The sequence below is a fragment of the Phacochoerus africanus genome, chromosome 9 (assembly GCF_016906955.1).
Source record: "Phacochoerus africanus isolate WHEZ1 chromosome 9, ROS_Pafr_v1, whole genome shotgun sequence".
Lineage (NCBI taxonomy): Eukaryota > Metazoa > Chordata > Mammalia > Artiodactyla > Suidae > Phacochoerus > Phacochoerus africanus.
In genome coordinates this window covers 110,008,896-110,035,213 of record NC_062552.1, presented here as the reverse complement: position 1 = coordinate 110,035,213, position 26,318 = coordinate 110,008,896, and positions in this window count along the sequence as shown.

Here is a 26,318-nt window from a genome sequence, read left to right as displayed (position 1 = left end):
GGAAAAATAAAACAAGACAAAACAAAAAAAGGTCTCATCATACCTTTCATTCTGGCTATAACTGAGTAACTGATACTGGACTTGTCCTCTTACTATCTCAGACAACAAAACTCACTACCCCAACCTGATACATAAAACATGTGTCAGGTGGCTTTTCTAATTCATTGAACAAAAGACAGAGCAGGACTGTTAGCCTCTCAAGAAAAGAATACAGAAGATGATTGCCACCTTCTTCCAGGCTGCCTGAGTGGGGAACTTTCTCATTTTGGTACAGAGAGGTAGAGCTTGAGTAGAAATAAGATTTCACTGGGCTGAAGAGGCAGAGATTGGAATTTCAGCCTACTTCTTTGCTGTTTTGGGGACCAGGACATCATAAAGAAGAGCTACACAGAGGAGTGGGCCTGGAAGTCTGCGTGGACATTCAACATAGTTCTGTGGCCAGTCTTGACTCTTCATGTGCAGGGTGAGAGTCTACAAAGACTAGCAAAGAGCAGGCTCATGGATAAGGGATCGTAGAGGTTGCACGGCACTGGGATGCATTGGGACTCTCATCCAGCCAGAGTGGATTCAGGTGACAAATCTGAAAGGCCCTGCATTTGAAGTAAGAAACATTCCCTAGAATAAGAGGCACACCCTGGAACCAAGGACACAACTGAGACTAGAGCAATCCTAACAAGGAATAAAGGATCAAAGGCATCCACTCCCCCAATAATTTACCTGCCTATAGAAATAAATCTTAACAACTTTTAAAGAGTATCAGCATAATCCAAACTCCCTAAAAACACATATTACCCACAGTATGAAGGACAAAATGAAAAACACCTAGATATACAAAGAAGTAGGAAAATGAGTTCCATAATGAAAAATTGATGAAATATTGAAAAGATACAAAGAATTGAGGAAAGATAAAATTCAGTTTTGTGAAAGTTCAATGTGATTATTAAACCCCAATAAAATAGTCTAGAGCTTGTGTGAACAAGAGAGAGAGAAAGAGAGAGATACCAATACAGGAATGGAAGCTATTACTACAAATTCTACATACGTTAAAATAATAGCAACAAATAAAGAGCTTTTTATGGCAATCAACTCAACAACATAGATGAAATGGACAGATACTTGAAAATTAAAACCTATTCAACTGATAAAGACAAAAATAAAAGATCTGAATATCCTTACAGCTATTAAATAAATTTGTAATAAAAATCTTCCAGCAAAAACTCCAGATACAGATGACATTGATAGTAAATTCTATTAAAGGCTTAAGGAAAAATAATGCCAATTTTACATAACCTTTTTTAAAATATAGAGGGAGAAAATATATTTTGAACATTTTAAGAAAATTGTAAGACCAATATCATTCATGAATATCAATGCATTTGACAAAATATATGCACAATTCCTGTACATTGAAAAATTACATATATCACCCAGAGAAATTCAGAAAGATCTTAAAAATAGAGAAATATGACATATTTGCAGGTTAGAAAATTCAGTTTTATTAAGAGGTCAGTATTCTTCAAATTCACATCTGGATTTAACTAAATCAAAATTAAAATCTCAATCTGCTAGTTAATTTTTTTTACTAGAACTTAGCAATTAGTTCTAAAATAGAGTAAGGCAAAGAACCTAGAAATTAGAAAACATAGGAGAATATTTTTCAATTTTATGGTGAGCAAAGATTGTCTAACAGCAAACATACCACCAGTCCTATAAAAACTAACTTGAAACTTTATCCAAATTAAAAGACATTATTAAGAAAATGAACAGACCAAGGACTTGAAAAAATATTTTAAATGCTTGTATTTAACAAAAGACCTGTATCTGTATCTGTATACAAAGACATGTATTTGCTATAACAAATCCGTAAATAAATATACAAATAGCCCATTTTTAAAGAAGACTAAACAACTCTTCATGGAAAGTATACAAATGGTCAATAATCACATGAAAAGATATTTAATCCCACTCATCATCAGAGAAATGCAAATTAAAATCACATTGAGATGCACTAGAATGGGTAAAATTTAAAAGCCTGCCAAACAAAACATTCGCAAGGATGTGGACCAAGTGGAATATTGTTGTTTGAAGTATAAAATGGTGCTACCACCTTGGAAAACTCTGACAATTTTTATAAAGTTAAATGTACTATGATTAGCAATTTCACTCCAAACTAGCTACTTACCTAAATGCCTACAAAAATATTTGTTCAAGAATGTTTGTAGCAACTTTATTCATAATAAATCCAAACTGGAAATAATCCAAATGTCCGTTATCAGAAATATAAATTAACATTTGATATGATTATATAATAGAAAACTGCTTAGCAATTTAAAAAGCAATGAGCTAATGATAAAAGCAATGTGAATAAATACCAGGAACATTATACCTACTATGTGATTCAGTTTTTATGAAGCTCAAAAAAAAAAAAAAAAAACCCAAAAAACAGATGGAACATCTATGGAGTAAAAAATAAGAGTACTGGAGTTCCCGTCATGGCTCAGTGACTCAGTGGTTAACGAACTTCATGAGGTTGAAGGTTCAGTCCCTGGCCTTGCTCAGTGGGTTAGGGATCCAGTGTCGCCATGAGCTGTGGTGTAGGTTACAGATGTGGCTCGGATCCCGCGTTGCTGTGGCTCTGGTGAAGGCCGGTGGCTACAGCTCCAATTCGACCCCTAGCCTGGGAACCTCCATATGCCACAGGAGCGGCCCAAGAACTGGCAAAAAGTCCAAAAAAAAAAAAAAAAAAGAGGAGTGTTATCTATGTAGAGTAGCAATTGATAAGAACAGAGTTTGAGAAAATGCTCTAGAGAAATAGAAATAACCTATTTCTTGATGAGAATCATGGCTTGACAAATGTATGCATGTTTCAAAACTCCATATTGTATATTGCATAATTAAGCATTTTATTTCCTGTAAATTTTGCTTCATAGTAAAAAGAAGTTATGTGCCAGGCTCCATTCCTCCTTTCCCCTCCTCACACTTTTATCCTTTTTTCTTCTTAGAATAAAGAACTGGTGGATGGGACTCTGGCAACTATTTTGGACCATGAGATGATGCTAAATATGTAAGGATAATTCAGCAGAAAAAAAAAATGGAGCTTAGGTCTTTAACAACTATGCTCTGATATTTTGGATAGAGCGCTGATTTCAAATATTTTTGGGGAAAAATGTCTTATTTGTTATTTGGATTTTTTGTTATGTGCAGCTGAACATAATCTCAATGTTAGAGAGAATATATATGTATATAACATATTGTGTATATACATACATAACACATATATATGTTAAATATATGTACATATCAAATGTTGCACAATACCAACCTGTTCTTAAAACTGCTAAAGAAAAAGATAGCACAATCAGATAAATATAGATTGCATCTTCTGTGAGAACAGCCAAGATTGCTGTTCCCACTGTGGCTCAGCAGATTAAGAAAAGTGTCCATGAGGATGTGGGTTTGATCCCTGGCCTCACCCATTGGGTTAAGGATCTGGTGCTGCTGCAAGCTGCAGCGTAGTTTGCAGATGTGGCTTGGATCTGATGCTACTGTGGCTGTGGCTGTTGGGTAGGCTGGCAGCTGCTGCTCCAATTTGACCTCCTAGCCTGTGAAATTCCATATGTCATGGGTGTGGCAGTAAAAAAAAAAAAAAAAAAAAAGGAAAAAAGAAAAAAAACCTGTCAAGATCTCTTCTTCCTCAATTGAGGGTCATTTTGGGTGGATGTGACAAGCCAATTCTCGGTGAAAATACAGAACTCATCTGAATTTACATTTAGTGTGAAAGTTTTGAATGGTGTCTGCATGCTGTAGGAAAACCATTATGAAAAATTCAGAGGGTGCCTCATAAGTATTTTCTTCCCTCCTGGGCTTCCCATTCTCCTTTCCTCTCTTTCTTGCCCCTCCCCCTCTCTGTTTCCCTCCTTTTTTTTTTTTTTTTTTTTCCTGATGCTCTTTCATCATTGTGTATATTTTACTTCAATCTAAGTGGTCTATTCTTAGTAGGTGCTTTACTGTAAGAATTGGGGGCTCAGGGAGTTCAACTCCTCTATAAGTTTTTTGGGTCAGGGTCCTCAGACAGCGCAGCTAGCCAGCCTTGCCCATTAGGTGAGGTTGCATTCTTGCACAGATGCTATCTGCTATGTGGGTTCACAGATACTAATATCACAAGTTTAGGAAACCTATTTAAAGTTTAATTTGGTACAATGCCATTTACTATTATTTATGCTGAACTTTTATTTAAATCATGGGAATAAATAGCAGAGAGATAGTAGAGTTTGCATTCAGGATTCATAGTAAATTTTGTGAGGAATAAGTTGTTGGTGATTATGGATCAGTATTTAATATAATTGCTTACAGTGAAAAAACTGCCCATAAACACTTCACCCTTCATATTCTGGTGTTTTTGTGTGAATTTATTTATTGGTGATTCTGCACATATTTATTGAACACTTGTGTGCCAACACTTGGCAAAAGTCCATGAACTATTTGAATTCTCTCATTGTGACAGGACCTGACAGGATAAAAGAAATGGAACCAGTAAATGCAGAGTGACGTAAAACCTGTTATAATAATTGGATAGTATTTTTAAATGTTTATTTTTAAGTATATAGTATCAGAAATAAAGTATCACAGTGTACTTCTGGCAAATATTGAATAACTTGAAGAATTAGAGCCTATTTTTTAGAAATAAAAATAAGAAAAAAGCTTATTTTTTAGAGATAAAAGTATACATTTGATCTAGTAACTTCTATTCACTGATTCCTTAATTCCATTTGAATTTTACATTTTAAAATTTTAATAAAATTATACTCACTAGCCAAATAGAATATTGCTCAAAAAGACTTAAAACCATCTTCTTGTGCTACAGTTATCTTCATTTTTTACTATCAGCATCTACAAGAGATTATAAAAACAGTGAAATATCCTTAAAAATGTGCATAAAGAGTAGTGATCTTTCAAATGATGGCATAGAAGTTTCCTTTGAAACTTCATATTTTTTCCCACTAGTTTAACAACAAATTTGACAGCCACTTTTGAGAGATTCTTAAAAGGAAATTTAAATTAGTTAACATAATGATTTTGAGCACTCATTCATTAGGGATATTTGGAATATTACCATCATGCTAAAATAACTATTAGGAAGAATATATTAAAACCAAATATGTGTGGAAATTTTACTAAAAGGCATCTAAATGCTCTGAATGCATTCAAATCTCTGAGTGAAATCAAAAGACTGTGGGGAGATTTTTCAGGTATAATCTTGGATTTCTATTGATTATTTAGTTATAGTGGAAACTAGAGAGATATTAGGATGCTAAAAAGATGCATGTATATTTGTGACACTGGAAAGACAGAAATTCAGGCAATACGGGTCAGGAATTCAGACAGAACATAGGTTATCTATGCACTCCAGGGGTTCAGCTGGAGGATTAAACGCTGGACTCCAAAGGCTCATTAACTTAACAGAAGATGTCTGTAGCCTGAGACTTTAGCTAGAGAGGTTTGATCGGTTATTCATGCCTATCTTGCCTACATGCCCTGGACATCCTCACAGTGTGGTGGCTAGTGTCCAGGGAAAGTGTCACAAGAAGGAGAAAGACCCTGGAAACTGCATTTTTTAATAACCCAGTATTGGATTAGCAATGAGATCCTGCTGTGTAGCACTGGGAACTATGTCTAGTCACTTATGATGGAGCAGGATAATGTGCGAAAATAGAATGTATACATGTCACCATGCTGTACAGTAGAAAATTGACAGAACACTGTAAACCTGCTATAATGGAAAAAAATAAGAATTATTATATAAAAGAATCAAGAAGTCACATATTATCATCATTATGTCATAATCCATTGGTTGGGACAGCAACAAGCACAGGCTGATATTCTGAAAGGGAGGTAAGTTATTGTAAAAAGAGCATCTATAGTTGTATATTTATCATATACTATGCACAGTAGACATTAAAAGTTATTTTTTTAATATATAAGTTTCTTCATTAAAAAAAAAATCTCTAGGAATTCCCCTTGTGGTTCAGTGGGTTATGAACTGGACCTAATCTCCGAGAAGATGCAGGTTCAAGACTATGGACACAGTGGATGAAGGACACAGCATTGCTACAAACTGCAGCATAGGTCACAGATGTGGCCATGGCTGTGAGGTAGGCTGGCAGCTGCAGCTCCAATTCGACCCCTAGCCAGAAAAAAAAATCTCTGTCACTCATTAAAGAGATACGTAACCCAGGTAATGGTCATCTAATGTGTTCATACATATATGTGAACATATAAAAAAAGTATTCATACATCAATGCTCTCTGATGTATGAACATATAAAGAGAAGACTCTAGCCCAGTAACTGAGGACCTCATTCTGTGGAAGAAGTAATATAAAGGTGAAAAAATTGAATATTTTTAAGAATATTAGTAAGGTAAAATGAAAATTACAGACAAAATAGACACAATGTCTTGCTAATGAGAACTTTTGGAATATATTTGATCAAATCATAATTCTTTTCTTTGCAAACTACCCTTATCTCCAAAATGAATGTAGAGTGCACTGGTATGATATATCATATATGTTCTCATGGGTGATACCCTGTTTATATTATGAGCTTCCACACTTTTAGCCATAACTGATTAGCCTAAAGATAGACCCTGTGACCTAATGGAAAATATATAATGCAGTAGTTTATGTCCCCTGTCCCTGGCACAGAGCCCCTAAAACCCTTGAAAATTCTTAAATACTAAGAGAACTAGGAGTATCTTTTGTTCTAGTGAGGTGACTGGGTGGGTTCCTGGATTGGGGTTGGTTCTAGAAAGACCAAACCATGATTAGAAGCTTGGAATTTTTACTGTCCCCCCGCACTTATCTAGAGAGGGTGGATGAGCTAGACACAGAGTTAATAATTAATTGATTGTGCTTACATGACAAAGCCTCCATAAAATCCCAATAGTAGGAAGTATGGGAGCACCTCCAAAAGGTGCAGTGCAAACATATCCATGTGGGAAAGTGATGCACCCAACTCCTTATGACAGAAGTTGCTGTACTTGGGAACCCTTTAGACCTTGCCCTGTGTGTCACTTCATCTGCCTGTTGATCTGTATCCTTTAAGATACCTTTTAATAAACTGGTAAATGTAAGTGTTTTCCTGAGTTCTGCAAGCCACTTTAGCAAATTAATTGAACCTGTAGTGTCATGGAAACCTCCGATTTCTAGCCAAGACAGAAATTGTGGGGAACCTGGGCACCTGTTACTTAAGATTAACATCTGAAAGGGGGGGTGCAGTCTTGTGAAACTGAACGCTTCACCTGTTGGGGTTTGACACTATCTCCAAGTAGAGACTGTCAGGATTGAGTTAAATTTGTTGGGCATCCAGGTGTTGTCATGGAGAATTGCTTGGTGTGGGGCAAAATCTCACATATTTGGTGACTTGAAGTGCCCAAAGTGAAGTGTTCCATGGGATTAGCAAAGGAGAAATCTAAGAGGGGAAAACCAGGTTTTTCGTTGCTCAGGAAGATTGGGTAGTTTTTCTATTTAACACTTGACTAATGTTGAAAAATTTGCTTGCTCAGCAGTCAATTAGATTGTCTCTCATTTATGAGAATTTGTGCACAGGAATAGAAAGAATGATAAGGTCCTAGAGAAAATGTCCATAAATTTTTGCTGTGGATGCACCCAGAACATCCCTAATTTCCACCTTTCCTGAAATCTGGGTGTTCATATTTTCCCTTTCCTTGTGATACCTCAATTTTGTATGTCTTCAGTTAGGCTGTGTGTATGTGTGGGTGTGTGTGTATTTGTACGAATACATGTATTTGTCTCTGTCGGTTTTGCGTTTCTCACGAGGAAAAAAAAATTCTTATTTTGGTCATCATTAACAAAAGTTTTTCTGGCCTTTTTTTTTTTTTTTTTTTGGTCTTTTGTCTTTTTGTTGTTGTTGTTGCTATTTCTTGGGCTGCTCCCACGGCATATGGAGGTTCCCAGGCTAGGGGTCCAATCGGAGCTGTAGCCACCGGCCTACGCCAGAGCCACAGCAACGCAGGATCCGAGCCGCGGCTGCAACCTACACCACAGCTCACGGCAACGCCGGATCGTTAACCCACTGAGCAAGGGCAGGGACCAAACCCGCAACCTCATGGTTCCTAGTCGGATTCGTTAACCACTGCGCCACGACGGGAACTCCTGGCCTTTCTTTTTTGTTTGTCTTTAGCTCTTTGGCACTAAACATAAGTCAATTAATTATATTTATTATTATTAATGTATTATTAAAATGTACTAATACATTTTTTACATTTCACTCTTACCCTTTTAATATTGAAAATCAAACTTTAATATGTTTTTTAAATAACTACTTGCATCATACTTTTTTTATAAAAAGGGATTGTTTTACCTGCAGATTTATAGGATCATGATTATTCTACAAAGTGAAGTAGACTTGTCTTTGACATTTACAGAAATAACTCGCTGTTGATAGACTAAAATATACACTCAATTTCTGTGGACAGAATTATATACAATCTATTGACTCAGGGACAGAATTATCCATCATTTTCTTGAGAATAGGAGAAGATAAGAAAGAAAATACAGTGGTTTTTAAAAATATTTCCAGCTGTTATTTCTGTTTTAAATTTTTATGTCTTGATCCCTTTAAAACTCACAATTTTGAGTGTCAAATGCTGGCTCTTGCAAATCACAAGTTTTTCTTCATGAATAATTTCTCAGCTTTGAGAATTTTAAAATAAAGACCAAAAAATATTAGAGATTTTTTTTCAGAGTTTTTTATTTGTTTATTTTGGATTTTTGGTCTTCTTAAAAGAGACTCCAAAGAGAAAGTTTACTTGAGTTTAAACAGCAGGGAACAAGAAAGTGTGGGAGAAAGACCTGCTTAATTCAAAATTGTGATTTAATACAAAAATATGCCTCTATGTATAGGCTCTTTAAAAAAATCCATTCATTTTTTTTTTCTTCTGTAGACATGAGATGTATTAACAAGAATCTACACTGAGTGTTGAATTTATTCAGATTTTGTCTGTAGGATGGAGGAAAAAAACCCCATTAACACTCACACATGATATTATTCTTCTTTTGCCTTACAACGCTGCAGATATTAAATCAGACCAATTAAATTTGTTGACTTAACATTCACAGTTTCTGCTAATAAAATAGGACCTCAGAGGTCCATGACCCATAGTAATTTATAATTGAGCTATGGCATAAATTTGATTCAAGCATTTTGAAAGACTGGTGAGGAATGCAGTTAATGAAGAAGCCCTGCTGAGTACATTACAACCACACCTCAAAGAGGTACTGCTGTTCCTTGGCGACTGCAGTTTATATGGTCACCTGGATAACGCAGCAAAACCAAGCATTATTTTTGTTGCACACACTCCTGAGAAGAAAGCCATTGCTTAGTGCTCACTAAAGACATGAAGACAAAGTAAAAAGGGTCAAAGAAAATGGTGATTCTTATTTTAAAAAAATGAGATATTTTGCATCACAAATATCCCTCTCTGCTTGGGATCTTCTGTGAATTGTATGTTGGATCCAGAGGCGTATTCATTTTGAGGTTTGATTTTTTTTGGCAGGACTATTTCTTAGATGGTAGTGTATCATTCGTCAAATGGCACATAATGTCTGGTTGTCTCTCTTTGCAGATGTCAGAGTCACTGATCTTCAAACAAAGGATTACAAATAAGGCTATTTATTTTTCCTATTTGTGAAGAGACTTTCTCACATTTACTAACGGGTTACCAGTCGTGTATGTTATACAGAAGAGACAGGATAAATGCCTGAATTTTTTCCCTTTAACTATCTATTGCAAAACAAAGTGTGGGTTTCATAGCATCTTCCAAAGGGATCCATTAGATTTTGTGAGTGGGTGGATATCATTATGACATCGTGGAATTTAAACACAGTTGATGGATTTAAATCTATTGCAATTTTTGTCTGTACTGATGCTCATATGATTCAATCTTTGACCAGTGGGAGCTTCTTCTTTTTTTTTTTTTTTTTGTCTTTTTAGGGCCACCCGCTGCATATGGAGATTCCCAGGCTAGGGGTCTAATCGGAGCTATAGCTGCCAGCTAGAGCCAGAGCCACAGCCACGCAGGATCCAAGCCGCTGGTCTGTGACCTACACCACGGCTCATGGCAATGCTGGATCCTTAACCCAATGAGCAAGGCCAGGGATCGAACCCTCAATGTCATGGTTCCTAGTCAGCTTCGTTTACCCATGAGCCATGATGGGAACTCCAGTGGGAGCCTCTTTATGTTGTTACCTGAGTCATGTGGACCTGACCCCAGTAGTATTTGACATTTCCTTCCAATTTGGTAATAGAAGATTGCCTAAGGTCATCTTATAGATTTTATGATCCAGACCTAAAGTTACTAATTTTTCTAAAAAAATCCGTGGCTTGTTTTAGTTTTAAATGGCTTCTCAAGATTATAATTTGAGTGCTATAAATTGAGTTGTTTATTGCTACCAGTTTAATCATTACTTCTAGTCTTTTATTTGGTTTGTGCTCTATATACCACGGAAATGCAAAAGCAAATTCAAATCATGGAAAGCTATACTGGATAATCAATATGGTGAATCATTTTTTTTTTAAATGTGGACTAAACTCCAGACATATTTAGCAAGCATGGTGAACTGATGTCTTACTGTGCATTCCAATTTAAATCTTCTCAATTCATCTAAGCATTAGAGTACAGCCTGGAATTGTATTTTGGGGTATTTAATGCTTTGGAAGCTTTATCATAAAAGATATCATCATTTAAAACTTAGATGTTAACATCCCTTGACTAACGTTATTGAAGAATAGTTCCATCCGACTGTGTTTGTGGTAAATCATTTAACAGTGACCAGGGGTTAAATTAGATAGCACTGAAATTCCACATTTTTCTGTGTTTACTACAAAAAATAATTTCTTACTCACCCTGAGTCGGTACACTTTGTTTTTCAAAATTGTGCAATCTAAGAGGAAATGCAACATTTAGGTCTATAATGAAAAATAAAAACTAAATTGTTTTCCATTGTTTTTAACATTGTCTTTAAATACTATTAGAAAATGCTATAGGTGCCCTCTCTCGTGTCTCCTCAGTCTAACCTGTGCATGGCCTATGGAGTTCTCAAACATGTCCCTAGCTTCCCGCGTCTCCCTGAGAATATTCTCTGGCTTTTCCAGCCTACAGAGCCAGTCAGTGCAAGGGGCAGTTAGAACTGCTAGGGAGCTGACACTCCAGAAAGAAATCCTTAACCAATGAAAGATGGGAGGATAAATACCCCAGTTTTCTTGTGCCAGCTCCCCCACCCCCACTAAGCAGGTTACCTATGCATAAATCCACCTTTTACTGGTTTTCCTCCCCTCCCTGTGAGAACCAGAACAACCACTCCCATTAATTATGTAAGACTGAGAACTTAAAAATCACCCTTATCAGTTTTGCAATGAAACCACAGAATGTCTTGTGACTTGTACACACATTCTTCTTTGCTCAGATCCTTTCCTGGCTTGCACCAAGCTATCTTAAGAAATCAACCAATACAGAGATTTGTGTTCCACCCTAAGAACCTTTGAGTACAACCCATCAGCAATAAATATTATACAATCATTTCTCTAATGATACACTATCCAAAATTGCCTATGTTGTGTTCTGCCTTGATGCTGTACATAATTAGAACTCTGTTTGCTTATCCTATAACTGGTTTCCTTTTTTTTTTTTTTGTCTTTTTGCTATTTCTTGGGCTGCTCCCACGGCATATGGAGGTTCCCAGGCTAGGGGTCTAATCGGAGCTGTAGCCACCGGACTACACCGGAGCCACAGCAACGCAGGATCCGAGCCGCGTCTGCAACCCACACCACAGCTCACGGCCGCAACGCCTGGATCATTAACCCACTGAGCAAGGGCAGGGACCGAACCCACAACCTCATGGTTCCTAGTCGGATTCGTTAACCACTGTGCTACAACGGGAACTCCTATAACTGGTTTCTTTATCTGAAGAGAGGGTGTTTTTTTATCCTAATCTCAACTCTCACCCAAATCCTTGCTCCTAAATTCTTCCCTCAATATCTGCTGCGGGGGGAAATTGAAACTAAGATAAATATATTTAAAAGTATATTGACTAAAGATTGTATTTCAATCATTACTTTACGACATAGTAATATAAGGTATAAGAGCAAGACTGAGAAAGTATGAACACTGTATGTGATCACCTAGCAGTAGCTTAAGTCATTTTCCTTTTTTAGGTGATTTAATTGAAGCTCAGAGAGTTTAAACAGTATGCATGAGAGTCCAAAGCCACATACTGACAAACAAGGTGTAACTCTCCTCCTTAATGATCTCTTTTAGTGGAGGTAGGATGCACTCTTACTTAACATTATTTGTGATAAAATAAATTCTTACAGGAGCTTACTGAAGTTAGCTATAAAATCCATAACTTTATCATAGACATAATTTTTCCGGAACAGAAGGAATCTTGATGTTTACCACTTGCTATGGACTGAATTATGTCTTCCCAAAAATCATATGCTGAAGCCCTAACTCTTGCTGTGATTATACCTAGGGACAGTCTTTCCAAGTTAATTAAAGTTAAACACTATAAGATCAAGATCATTGGGCTCTAATCCAATATGATTGTGGCCCTATAAGAAGAGAAAAATCTCTGTGTATGTGTGTCTCTGTCTCTCTGTGTCTCTGTCTCTCCTCCTCACCAAATGAAGACACAAAAAGAATTTTGTTATGGCAGCCTGACCTAATACATTTCTTTTAGGCTGAACTTATAAAAACATGTCATGCATAATTCTCCATGTTATTTTCTTGGAAACAATGTGTGAAACATACTGGAATCCTAGAATCATCACCTGAAGGAGAACAAGTTGATCATAGGCTTCTGTTAAGAATTGTATGTGAAAAATTAACTTTATTGAGCCACATAGATTTGGAGAGTATCTAGTCTAGCAGTCAGGGTTACCTTACAAACGGAAATGAATGCCTTTCAGTAGAAGGATGCTGCCATAGCAACAGAAATAGTGTCACTGACCTGGTGGTCAAGCAACAGACAGTGAGGACACTTGTTCTGGAGGCTGGAAAGGTGGACAGGCACGTCTTGCAGCGGCAAAATACTTGGGACACTGACGTCTGCGAGAAAGATTATTTATCTACTAGTCTCTGCTTTTAGGTACAGAGTTGGAAAACATCTGAGTGATACTGTGTTTTTGACTTTACTTTTTGCTTATAGCAAGGTATTATAAGAAAATGCTGAACCAGGAGAGAATTGGTCAGTTTATAAGCAGAGGTAAAGGGGCTAGAGAAAGTCTAGAGATTTTAAGTCTCCAAGAATTGGAAGAGTTAATTGCTTCTAGATCCCAAATAGAAGGATATACAATTGAAAAAAGAAGGGGCTGGGGGGCTGTGATAGAAGCCCTCAAGGACTTCTGATTTTTGCCCTGAAAAAAATTCAAGTTAAATGTGTGTTCCTCCTACCAGTTATTTCCAGTAGTCTCCAGCCGCCTATGTTAACTGGAGAGAGAGATTCATAGGTATGAGGAAATGAAGACACAAATTAGCCTTCAGAATAAAGTATAGGAAAGGATTTGGGTGTGGTCACTGTGGAGGTCCAGACTTAACAGTGTCAGGACGTGAGCTATGAAAGCTGTAGGTCACCCAAAGGGGGCATCCTCACAAATGCCTGCCTCAGGTAGGGGCAAACAGAATGATGGAGGAAAAAGAGCCTTCTGGAAAGTGGAGCCACAGGCCAGAGAGAACAGGAGACAAAAGGTTTCCTCCCAGAGAGCAAGACGAGGGATGGTCTAATCTGGACCACCCTAGCAACCAGGGCACAGGGACTTGTGATACCTTCCAGGCAGAGCTAAATCTTGTTACAAGCTAAGGGCCATTGTGTATCTCCCATTTATCATAGTTACCCTCTCTTCATGCTACCATTTGTATTGTCGAGTAGAATGTTCATTTCTTGTATCGCAGAACCTGGATCATGAAGAGTTAACTTCTGGACTTGAATAGGTATGTGGTCACCCAGAGATCCTGGACTTTCTGTAGGAAGCAATGACTGGATGAAACTTTATCTCTACTGCAAAAAGGGGTGAGTATACTCTATGTATGGGAGAAGGGTAAAGATACTCGGTACCCAAGAGGGCAGGCTATCTCGGAGTCTGGGTAAATATCTCCACCCCATTTCCTCTTGAAAAGTGAGAAAAACAAACAAACAAAACACAATCTAAAAGTTAAGAATTCTGTTTTATTTGGCAGATTTTTGATGACTTAGCTCTGGAATTCAGCCTCTCAGATAGCTCTGAGTGACTGCTCTGAAAAGGTAAGAAAGGAACCAAGGCATATAGGAGTTTTTGCAACAAAAAACAGGTAGTCAAAACATCAAAAGAATGCTGTTAGTTAAAATAAAAACAGACATCTCAAGTTAATGAATTAGGTGCTTTTCGATATATAGGAAGATGTAAGAGTCTGGGCTCACTGAAATCATTCCTTTGATAAGCACCTTAACAATCTAGGGTTAATATCCTGTTTTCGTTTTTTTTTTTTTTTTTTTTTTTTCCATCTTGGATTCCCTCAGGGTGTACAGCGGGGGGCAGCTGCAGTGGCTGATGTCTTGATGGTCACAGCATCTTTTTTTTTTTTTTTTTTTTTTTAACTGAGGTGACATTTTTCATCCATACACCCTCACCCGGGCACTGAGGCAAAGGGCATTTTCCGATTTCTCTTGCAATTAGTTTCTACCATTTGAGAGGCTCTTGCTCAGTAGGATGAAAGGATTGCCTCCGGAAAAGACTGAGTGACATTTAAATTTATTACCTGTAATTCGGCTTAACCCCTTCCCACCCACCTGCTGCTACAAGATAAAAATTCAAAATTAAGCTAAGTCAAGTGCTCAAAATAAAGCCCTATTTTTGTATATTTTAAATGTGGTATATGAATTTATCTTCATCAAAAGCTGAAAAGTTAAGAGATACTCTGTTCTTTGGGCTTAATTTTCTTAAACATCAAAATCTGTTTTAATGCAATATTTATAACAGCCATAGGACTGATGTACTATAGAAATACAGTTCAGAAACTTGTCTATGAGTTGGCATAATTCAGTGTCTCCATCATGAGGAGAGAATCCTCCATTAGTGAGCATCTGTGCACCAAGTCTCCCGTGCATTTTGCTGTCCTTTGTTGATTTGCCTTCAGCCTCAGTTCCTGATGCTCCATCAGGTGTTTCCCTATATTGGGAAGTATCAGTTTTAGTCCCCAGTACACCTCAAGCCCCTCCCTTTAGTGTTTAGCTCCCCTTCCATGACCTTTGTATTAACCCTAATAAGATACAGTGTTTGAACTGGCAGGCCATCTAATGCCAATATCACCCAACTTTCTCCCCTTTGGGTATCCCAGAAAAGCTCCAAGCTTTTCTTGGATACCCAAGAAAAGCTTGGTGAGGGAGCATCCAGTCCACGCCTCAAGGCACTTGGAGGCCCCTTATGAGCAGGATTACAATGAAGAGATCCAGAAGAGGTACCCAGAGTAGGCCCAAATATTTATGTATTTATTTATATGAAATGACACCACTTATAAGCAGGACGGTAGTCCCTTCCGCATGATGTCTAGGGAGTCATGGTTGTTTAGTTTATCATACCTCTTGATCACACAAATGGTGTCTCATAAAAGCAGCCCTTCTTGTTTCTTGCCATGCGTGGTCAGGGTTATAGATCGACAGCAGGCCCACTCTGGGCCCAGACATCTGAACCCCGACTTATCTCCTCAAGGTCCTCTATCTCTTATTTCTATCGACTCCCTCTGAGAACTTTATGGACAAAAAGTTTAATGTTTTAATGTCTCACACAATATCATAAAGAGTCTTAAGATCTGTCAGGAAGAAATCCTAACATTTCTATCACAAATACTTACTCCCATTGCCACTGGGTAATGATATTTTACCCCTAGAAGGTAACGAAAAATGATATTCTCCTGTATCTGGAAAGAAGAAGAAGAAAGAAGAAACACATTCATTCCCATCTAGAGGCTCATTGTTTGTTATGAGTCGAATTGCATCCTCACCCCAATTCATATGTTAAAGTTTTCACTCCCGGGACCTCAGAATGTGACCTGATTTGGAGATAGGATCTTTATAGACATAATCAAGTTAAAATGAGGTCATGCAGACGGACCTTATTCCAGTATGACTGGTGTCTTTATAAAAAGGGGAAAATCAGAGACCAATATGTGCACGGGGAGAACTCTGTGTAAAGATAAAGGCATGAATGGGGTGATATCTCACAAGCCAGAGAATATGAGTGTCAGCAGACAAGCAGAAGCTAGTAGAGAGGTATGGAACAGACTCTGCCTTACAGACCACAAACAGACTCCGCCGACCCAAGAGAGAAACAACCCAGCCTTGCCAACACCTTGATCTCAGGCTTCTCACATCCAGAACAGTGAAATGATAATGCCTGTTGTTTAAGGCACCCAGTTTATGGTTATTATGACAGCCTTATCAAATGAATACAAATGAAATAGGACAGAGAGAGGTTGAAAAGCATCTTGTTAATATACCATCATCAACCCGCACAACAAATACTGAGTGCTCTCATGTCTTGCTACCCAAGAATGTATGCTGTCTAGAGCCCCGAGTTTACATCTTGGCAACCTTTCCACCTAAGTTGGTTAGTTCCCCCTCACCTTTTCATTTGTGTATTTGGCAGACTTCTCTCTGGCTGTGGTGAAAGTGGAAGGGGGTGGTGGGGAGGTGGACAATTTGGGAAGGGAAGAGCTCACTGCCCCCTGCCTGTAGGAAGATTACTCTCCTCATCTGCAGGTACATAGTCTACAGTGAACTCCTACCAAGGCTACAGTGTTTCAGAGAAAAAGAAAATAAAGGGTTTCATTTAGAGACATTTGTTTGAAGCTTGTGGTTTAGACTGGAAGCAAAAGCAGGGCAGTGAGATAGAGATATCGACCTGGGAATCAGTGAAAGCCTGAGAGTAGATGAGAATTGATAGAAATTCTCTGTATTCAATAAGGAAGACAGCTGAGGATAGAATCCCATAGACCAACATCTGGAAGGCAAGAAGGATAATAAAGTACAAATACAAACTGACATCTGTCATCCTCCTATTAAGTACTAGATGCTATAAACACAAGAGCTAACAGATTCAACACTTTCCAGATGTCAGGTATTATTTGAAGTTCTTTCTAAATATTATCTAAATTCTCAAAACTGTAATAAGTACTACTATTATCCCCAATCTTCTGACAAAGAAACTGAGGACCTGATTGTCTACCAAGTAGGAAGTGGAGAGCAAGCATACAAAGCTAGGCCCTCTAGTCCTAGAGTCTGTGCTCTGACCACAGAACCCTGCCTGGGAGTGATAACTTTAACCATAAAATTTTACATATGGGACCTCCCATAAAACTCAGAAACTCTCTATGAGGTTGATGCTGATGAATTATTCTTATTTTGCACATTAAAGCTCAGACATATTTAGTAAGCATTCCTTAGGTCCAAAAACAGCAAATAGCAGTACTGGGGGTGCTTATAGATATTAGTGGAATCAAAATGAAATCTATAGTTGTGTACATAAGATTTTACCAATGTCAGTTTCTTGGCTTTGAGTTATAGATTTTGGTTATATAAGATGCTATCCAATATTCTGTGATAATCTACCTGGGAAAGAATCTAAAAAAGAATGAATGAGTGTAAATGTATAACAATCACTTTGTTATACAATAGAAATTATCATAGCATTGCACATCAACTACATTTCAATAAAACTTTCAAAAAAAAGATACTGTCATTGGGAAAATCTGGGTAAGATTTAATGAGACCTTGTAATTTTTGCAACTTCTTGGGAGTCATATTATTTCAAAATAAAAAAAATAGTGTATATATGTTATTTGCATCCTCCTAATCTCTCCCTCTCCCCACCCCCATGCTTTCCCCTATGGTAACTGTAAAATTGGTTTTAAAATCTGTTCAGTTTGTTGCTGGGAATATAGCCAATATTTTATAATTACTATAAATGGAATATAACCTTTAAAACATTTTTTAAATATTTCAAAGTTTAAACAGTTATTTTTTTTTTTTTTTAAAGCAGTGCTCCTTTGGAACCCAGTTTTCTCTGGCTCTGATGCTTATCTTGATGACACCTTTTTTTTTTTTTTTCCAAGGAGGTCAGGAGAAGATAACAGAGCAGACACAGTTGACATTAAAAAGAAATTTTAAAAGATGAGAAAACTTATGCAAACATGTATATAATTTGTGTCCTTCACTGCTATTAGGTATTTTAAATGCTTCCTCAGTGACCCTCCAAGGGGGGTATTATAAATGTTTTTACACTGAGAGAACCTCCAGGCTTAAGGGAGGTTAAGTCACTCATGTTCATAGTGTCAGAACCAGGAATAATCCTTAGATCTCTCTTCCTGAATGCGTTTTCCATTTCTGTTATGCAAAGCCACCTGGTAGAACCTAAGGAAAGATCTGTCTCAGGAGCCATGGAAGCAGAGTGAGAGTGAACACTGAACAGGCCAGGGAATGAAGCCTTTGGTTGAGAAAGTAAAGCAGCTCTTGCAGAACGAGCAGTTTCATTGCATGGCAGAGGTAAAGGCGATTTTGCAGTTTGAAAGATGAACTGGGGAAGATGTGGGGCTCTCTTAGTCCATTTGGGCTGCTAGAACAAAATACCATGAACAATAGAAATTTCTTTTCTTTCCTTTTTTTTTGTCCTTTGTTTTTTTTTCTTTTGGTCTTTTTCTAGGGCCACACTTGCAGCATATGGAGGTTCCCAGGCTAGGGGTCTAATCGGAGCTGTAGCCGCCGGCCTATGCCAGAGGCACAGCAATGCAGAATCCTAGCTGAGTCTGTGACCTACACCACAGCTCTCGGCAACTCCGGATCCTTAACCCACTGAGCAAGGCCAGGGATCGAACCTGCAACCTCATTAACCACTGAGCCATGAGGGGAACTCCTAAACAATAGAAATTTATTTCTTTCAGTTCTGGGGTCCAAAAGTGAGGCATCAATGAGGTGGAGTTCTGGTGAGAGAACTTTCTGGCAAAGAGGTAGCACCTTCTTGCTGTGTCCTCACATGATAGAAAGGGCAAGAGAGCCTTCTCAGGCCTTTTTTAGAAAGAACTAACCCTATTTCTGAGGGCCCCACCCTCGTGACCTAATCACCTCCCCAATGCCTCATCTCTTAATATAACCTTGGGGGTTACAAGATTGCAGTGTAGGAATTTAGCGGGGATACAAAGTTTTAATCTACAGCAAGAACATTCAGTGTAATTTCTTTTACAAGAAGTTTGTGGGGCAAGAAAAAAGGTAGTGAGTAGAGTTGAAGAAAGGACCATGGAGAGATTGGCATGTAGAGGACAGGGTGCAGAAAGCTTGAATATGTGACTGTCCTATGGGAAAGGATTAATGGGTACTACAGGATGGAACACCTTGGACTCTGAGCTGCTTAGTAAGCATAACTGCTCTCTAATTTCTTCTTACAACCCCTGGAGGGCCTAGCCCACTGCCAGGAACATAGAGATACCAGAAATAAATACTTGATCGTAGACTGATGATTTTAACAGCCCGAAATGTCACCATCTGGGTTCCAATGAATACAGTCTCACCATAATCTGAAACCTTGGCTCCCTGCAAAAAAGAGCCCTGTCCTGAAGAAGCATGTACACATTCAGCATGGAGGGTCTCTGTCTGAGTGCTGATCAGACTCAGCTTTGCAAACTCTGGCAGGACCGGAGGAGGTAGCTGCACACCATGGCTGAAGTTGCAGGTTGCCTGCTGTTTCTTGGCGATAGCTGTCAAGGCTGATAAAACCTGTCCTGCCTTCCCAGCCTCTGCAGCCATTTAATAGTAAAAATACATCACCAGAAGAAACACAGTCAAGAGGTTTTTGGAGATGGATGCCTTTCTTGCATATCTCTTTACTGCAACTTAAATGTTGAACCATTCCCTGGAAGCATCCTCTTCCACCATCCCCCCAGGAACTGCTTTGGATCTCACTTCCTTAGGCAAGTCTAGTGGGTTTGATGACCATTGTGCCATTTTGCAGTTGGAGAGATTAAAAAGCCGAGAGGTCAAGTGTAGGAATGCAAGGCAGTGTATTTAGGTAAGATTTAGCAGCAGGGCAGTTCAGAATGGCCACATGTACTTGAGTTTCTAGACCTGCCTGTCACAAAAAAAAATTTTATTTCCTTTCAAATGTCAAAAATCATAACAATTTTAAAAACAACTTGAATGACAGAGCCAATGGCTGGTTTGATTCAGGTTCTGAAATGAGATGGTATAAAATTAGATAATGTTGTGTTACCAACCCTTCTTTTTGCTTTGGAATGAGAAAAATCTTGTTTACCCAAAGAGTTGTGCAATCCTAGGTTTTTCAAGTTTTTATTAGTCAAGGAGGATTAGGTCCAAGAAATAAATTACTTTAATGAGCCCTCAAGGAAAACACGTACTCTGAGAGAAGAGTATGTTTCATAAATGGGATAGACGCAAATGAAATTCAAGTTTTCAAAGTTACAAAATAGATGTGTGCAGAAATAGTTATACAATCAGATACTTGTCCCCAGACCTCACTTCTAATGTTATGTTTTCTCTCTTTCTCTCCAGATCTTTCTGTATGTGTATGCATTTTTATGCTTACTTAATTCTCTACCCTTTCTTCTCTTTCACCAGTTGTAAATAAATATAGATGACTTTTTATTTATGTTGCCTGGGATTTATTGTGCTTCCTGAATCTAAAAATTCATGGTTTTCATCATTTTGGAAAAATGATTGGTCATTATCTATTTAAATTTTGATTTTTTACATTATGCTCTCCCTTGCAATTCCAATGAGAGAAATGTTACAATTTTCCTATCTCTTACCTTCTCATAGTTTTCACCTCTTTGCCCCTCTCTGAAGCATAGTACATCCTTTATTCCCAGCTTAGTTCCGTAATTTTCTCTTTAGTTCTGAACAATCTCAACTCATCAAAGTTCATTTTCCTATCAGTTTGGTAATTTTTGCAGTGTGAACATTTGTTTGATGGGTTTTAACTTGGGAATCCTGTGAGGCATAGACTACAGTTTGTTTTTCCAGGGAGAACTTGCTTTCATTTCTCCCAGGATACCTGTAAGTTTATTTATTACCTTGAGATGGTGAATATTCAGAAAGATGGATTTCTTTCTTTCATCCAGATCAGGCTGAGGCAGAAATATTTATTCTCAATGTATCATTTTGTATATCAAAGAATGTTTTCTGGACTACTCTTTTACTGATGGTGTATACTTTAAGGACCCTGGCTTTTTGTTTATGTTTGACTGAAGCATAATAGCTCTGATTCTGTTTTGTTTAGATGCAAGGCTTCTATATTTGGTCATCTACATGAACTCTGAAACCCAAGAGCCAATTTACTGAAATTGGTAAATGCCTTCTGAAAATCCATAACTTTAGTCCTGTTTACTATACTTGTTATTATTGTTATTTTGCTCTTCGTTGTTGCCAACCCAAATATTTTCTTTATTTTCTGAAGTCTTTGTGAATTATCCTCTTCCAGTTCCAGGAATATGTGATTTTTCTCAAGCAAGGATTTTAGGGTAGAAATTACCAACAACACTTCACACTTATATTTATTTATTCATGCAGAAACTTTTAAATACTTGCTATGAATCACAAACTTCAAAAACACAGAAAGAAGAGTGGAAAAGTTCACTCTTGGGAGTGAATGAGCTATGAATTCTCAATGGTATATTCTTGATTGTTTGTTTTATGAGACAAGGGTTTACTGTATAACACAGGGAACAATATACAATATCTGAGTGATGCATTTTATACAACAAAGGGGAGCTTTTGTAGATGGCTGAGCACTATGTTGGTGTTCTACCAATTACCCCAAGAGACTGAGTTTAGAATAGGATTTTCTTTCTCATAGAAAGATGTTATTTTCTGTGTATTAGACAGATTAGATAGGTTTGATGTCACTTGGAGAACCACCCAGACACCATATTTCACTTGTTTATTAATGTAACTTATGGTATTAAGCCATTGAGTTTCCCGGACTCTTTAAAAAGAACATATGTTTGCCTTTAATAGCCCTCACCCCTGCCTACTCCTCTAGTTCCTAGCCTTACTTACTCCAGTGCCCAAGACTATAGATCCTGGAGCAGACCTTTGGGTCCATATTCTGCCTCCTCCATTTCAGTGAGTTACATCAACTTTGCAGTTTAGTTTATTTTTCAATGGGATAAAAATATTCTCTACCACATAGGATTGGCGTGAGGCTAAAGAAATTAATAGGTTCCAGTGTCTGGAATGCAGTAAATATTAAGTTAATGTTGGAGTTCCCATTGTGGTTCAGCCGGTTGAAGACACTACGTTGTCTCCGTGAGGATGCACATTTGATCCCTGGCCTCGCTCAGCAGGTTAAGGATCCAGCATTTCCACAAGCTGTGGCATAGGCTGCAGCAGCAGCTGCAGCTCCGATTCAACCTCTCACCCAGGACCTTCCATAGGCCACAGGTGCAGCTGTAAAAAGAAAAAAAAGTTAAGCAAATGTTAACTGCCATCATACCACTTTCTCCATTTTATTCCCATGGTTGTCTGCCCCATTTTTCATTTGAATTTGAGACCCCCTATGTTTAAAACTATAAAATTTCGAAAGACATCAAACGTGGGAAAAGAGAAAATGGTTAAATGACAGCAATAGTAATAAAATTTGTAAATAGGATATTATGAGCACCCAAAAGAAAGCCTATAACTTGAGAAATCATGTCAAATTTGACCCAAGAAGTGGCAAAAACAAACAAACAAACAAACAAAAAAAAAAAACAAAACCAAAACCAAGCATCGTAAAGTGTGGGAGAGAACATTCTAGGTCCAGGAAAGATTTACAAGAAGAAGAAATGGCCCAGTAATATAATTCTTTACTTTCTTCTTTCAGAAAGCAGTTCTTGAATACCTTCTAGATGCTGGATATTGGGGATTCAAGTTGAATTAGAAAGGAATCTGCCATTTAGGGGGTCATGATGCAGGGGCTGGGGCATAGATGGGTATGTAATGAGGAAGCACAAATGATATGAGAAAGGAGAACGGAGTCCTCCAGTATAGTGGGGAGAAGGCTGGCAGTAGAAAGTTCATGAATGGAGGCCACAAGGGATCAAGATCATTGGAAATATGTAAAAATTACATAGATGAAAACCCGAGAAGGGCCGAGTGAGGATAACCCCAGAAAAAAGAGCATGGGAAAATGCTTTAGGATTGTGAAAACTATGATAAGTTCTGAACTGGCAGTAGATGTGTGAATTATGTGGATCCAAAATAATTCTTAAATTTCTATACGAAACATTTAGAGATTATTAGTGATTTTACACAACTTTACTCTTTTTTATGATTTCATAGTAGCTGAATGTGGTAGTAGATAGTATTGTCCCTTTGCACAGATGAGAACATGAGGCTCAGAAACTTGCCGAGAAAAGTTTGCATTATTAATACATGCTAGAAAGCTTCTTCATATTTGTTGTGAAAAGTACAGAGAGCATATAAGATACGAAGAGGTTTATTTGGCCCAGATGAAATGTCATGTTAGGCAAGTTGGATAAGAACATGAAAGATGTTCATCTTGGGATCAGTGTCAGCATAGGAGGGAAGGTCATTTGCTTAACTCACAAGGGATGATCTGAAGAGCCAGTTTCCCTGCCTTTAGTGTCTTCTGGAGCCACTTTTTTCAATCTTTTCCAAAAATTTGTGGACCTTGGTAGAATATCCATCCTTTCTAAAGCTCAATGTTTAGGTGGAGAAAACGGCATTCACACTAAATGTGTTTTGTTGTTGTTGTTTTTTATCATTTCCTTCCAATTCAAACTAATGAAATTCTCCAGGACTTTCGGGAGGCTGACTTAACATTTCTTTCCATCACCTTTCCTCCACATATCTAAATACATATTTCAGCTTTCCCTTGAAGTTAGAACATGTTTAAAAATAAAGTTAAAAAATGATTTCATTACCCAAAATTATCCACTCTTCCAGTGAGGAAAGTTTTCAAAGCATATTAAATGCTTTATACAATTCAGGTACAATAAAAACATTTTTAAACATTTGGAAAAATAGTTTGCTTTGGATAAGCATTTTCCCACTGGTATCTGGTAAAGCAGGACTCTGTCTTAATTCTTTTTCTCACATATTTTATGTACTTAGAGGAATCTCTGTTAACTTAAATGAAATTTGACAAATGGATTTAGCAGATGAACAGATGCATTTAAAATATAGCAGATGGATCTTGATTTTCTTAGGTGAGATGATCTATATCCATTTTATCAAGTTACAAGGATGCTGGAATATGAGGCTCCAATGGTTCACAAAGAATTACAAAATATTGATGGTATCCTGCCATAGATTAAATGGACCTTAACATTTTATTAAAGTTGAAATATACATTTGGGGCATTTGAAAGTGTTTCTTTTATTGGTGAGAATCATATTAAATGTAAAAGCAGGAGTTCCCACCATGGTTCAGTGGAAACAAATCTGACTGGCATCCATGAGAACGCAGGTTTGATTCTTGGCATTACTCAGTGGGTTAAGAATCTGGCGTTGCCATGAGCTGTGGGGTAGGTCGCAGATGTGGCTCAGATCTGGTATTGCTGTGGCTGTGGTGTAGGTGGGTAGTTATAGCTCCTATATGACCCCTAGCCTGGGAACCTCCATGGGCTGTGGATGCGGCCTTAAAAAGACAAAAAACAAAACAAAACAAACAAACAAGAAAACATAAAAAGTTAAGCAAGCTTCCAAAGCACTTGAAGTTTGCAAAACATAAATTATAAACAGATTAGTTTCTGTAGCTTTTTGTTTAAAGATGTGTGATCTTTGTGATGGCTAGGCAGGAATTATTTAGAAGCACAGAATTAAGGAGAATTACTCGTTAGAAAATTCAGGTCAAAATAGTTAAGTGACCTAGTGAAAAGGAAGCAACGTCCAAGCTTTAAATATAACCCAGGTCCTATGAGTTCTTTTAGAGTATCTGCCCCTTCCTTCTGGACATAGGATTGATTCTTCTTAAAAGGACTATCAATCAGTTCAGGAATTAGCAGTTCCTACAGAACTTTGTCTGTAGGTATCTGTAATACTAAAATGCCAGTTCTCTAAACCCCTCCATTTCCCAACATTTGCTTATCAAAACATAAGTTAAGAGGGTGCCCACTCATTAAACCTTAGATAACTTGTTTTCCATTTTTTTCCTATTATTTTGAGAAGTTTTATTTTCTCTTTAAGTAATCATAAGGTCACTACCTAATATATAATATTAATTTAAGCCCGTGAAACTCAATTCCAAACGTGTGCCAAGCACTAGTAAATAAGTGACTTGAAGATTTACCATAATACCATTTTTTATCATTATGTTTAATTTACATTTGCGATATTTAAAGTATCTGGGGATTACGGCTAATGTATTTTTCATCAATACTATGAGTAAAATGTTTTAAATTCATTGCATATATTCACATTGCTGTTTATATTACATAATTGTGTTATCTCTATAAAACTTCAGTTTGGAAAAGTTGGCTAACTTTTGCATGAGTGAAGGTATTGCTAGCCACAGGAACAAACAAACTACAAATCTTAGTAGCTTCACACATAAAAATGCTTGATTATCTATTACTGTATAGAAACCAAACTCAAAATTTCTTAAGACAAAAATCATTGAATCTTTCAATATTCTCTGGGTCAAAATCTCCAGCAGTGTCAGATCATAAGGCTTATCTATGCAGCTAGAAGGTCTAGGCTGTTCCAGTCACATTTTTTTGGCCCTGTTTTTGGCCACCACTGTGGTACCCCACTGATCCAGGTCATGCTTCTTTACATGGTGCCTGGCTTCCCTGTGGGGAAAAACAGTGCTGCTAAATCCTTGTAAGGCTTAGTCACAAAAGTCACAGAACATCACTTCTGCTGACTTATATTGACCAGTGGAAGTCAGAACCATTTGAGATTCATATGATGAACCAGATACTGCCTCAGGATGGTAAAACTGATGAAGTCATATTACAAAAAAGGCATGACTGGATGCTAGAAACGAGGAAAGGTCTCAATTCACTAACATATGTTCCCGCCCTAAAAAAAAAACTAGAAAAGAGAAGAGCATAATAACCCAGTATAAGCAGAAGGAAGGAAAAATGACAAAGAAAAGAAAGAGAATAATGAAGTTGAAAGAAAAATAGTGAAAAAAAACAATTTAACAAAAACAACGACTGTATTAGCAAATGTTTTAGCAAGACTGGGGAAAAAAAATAACAGGAATGAAGGCACAAATCATCAATATGATGAATTTTAAAAGGGGTAGCATTAACG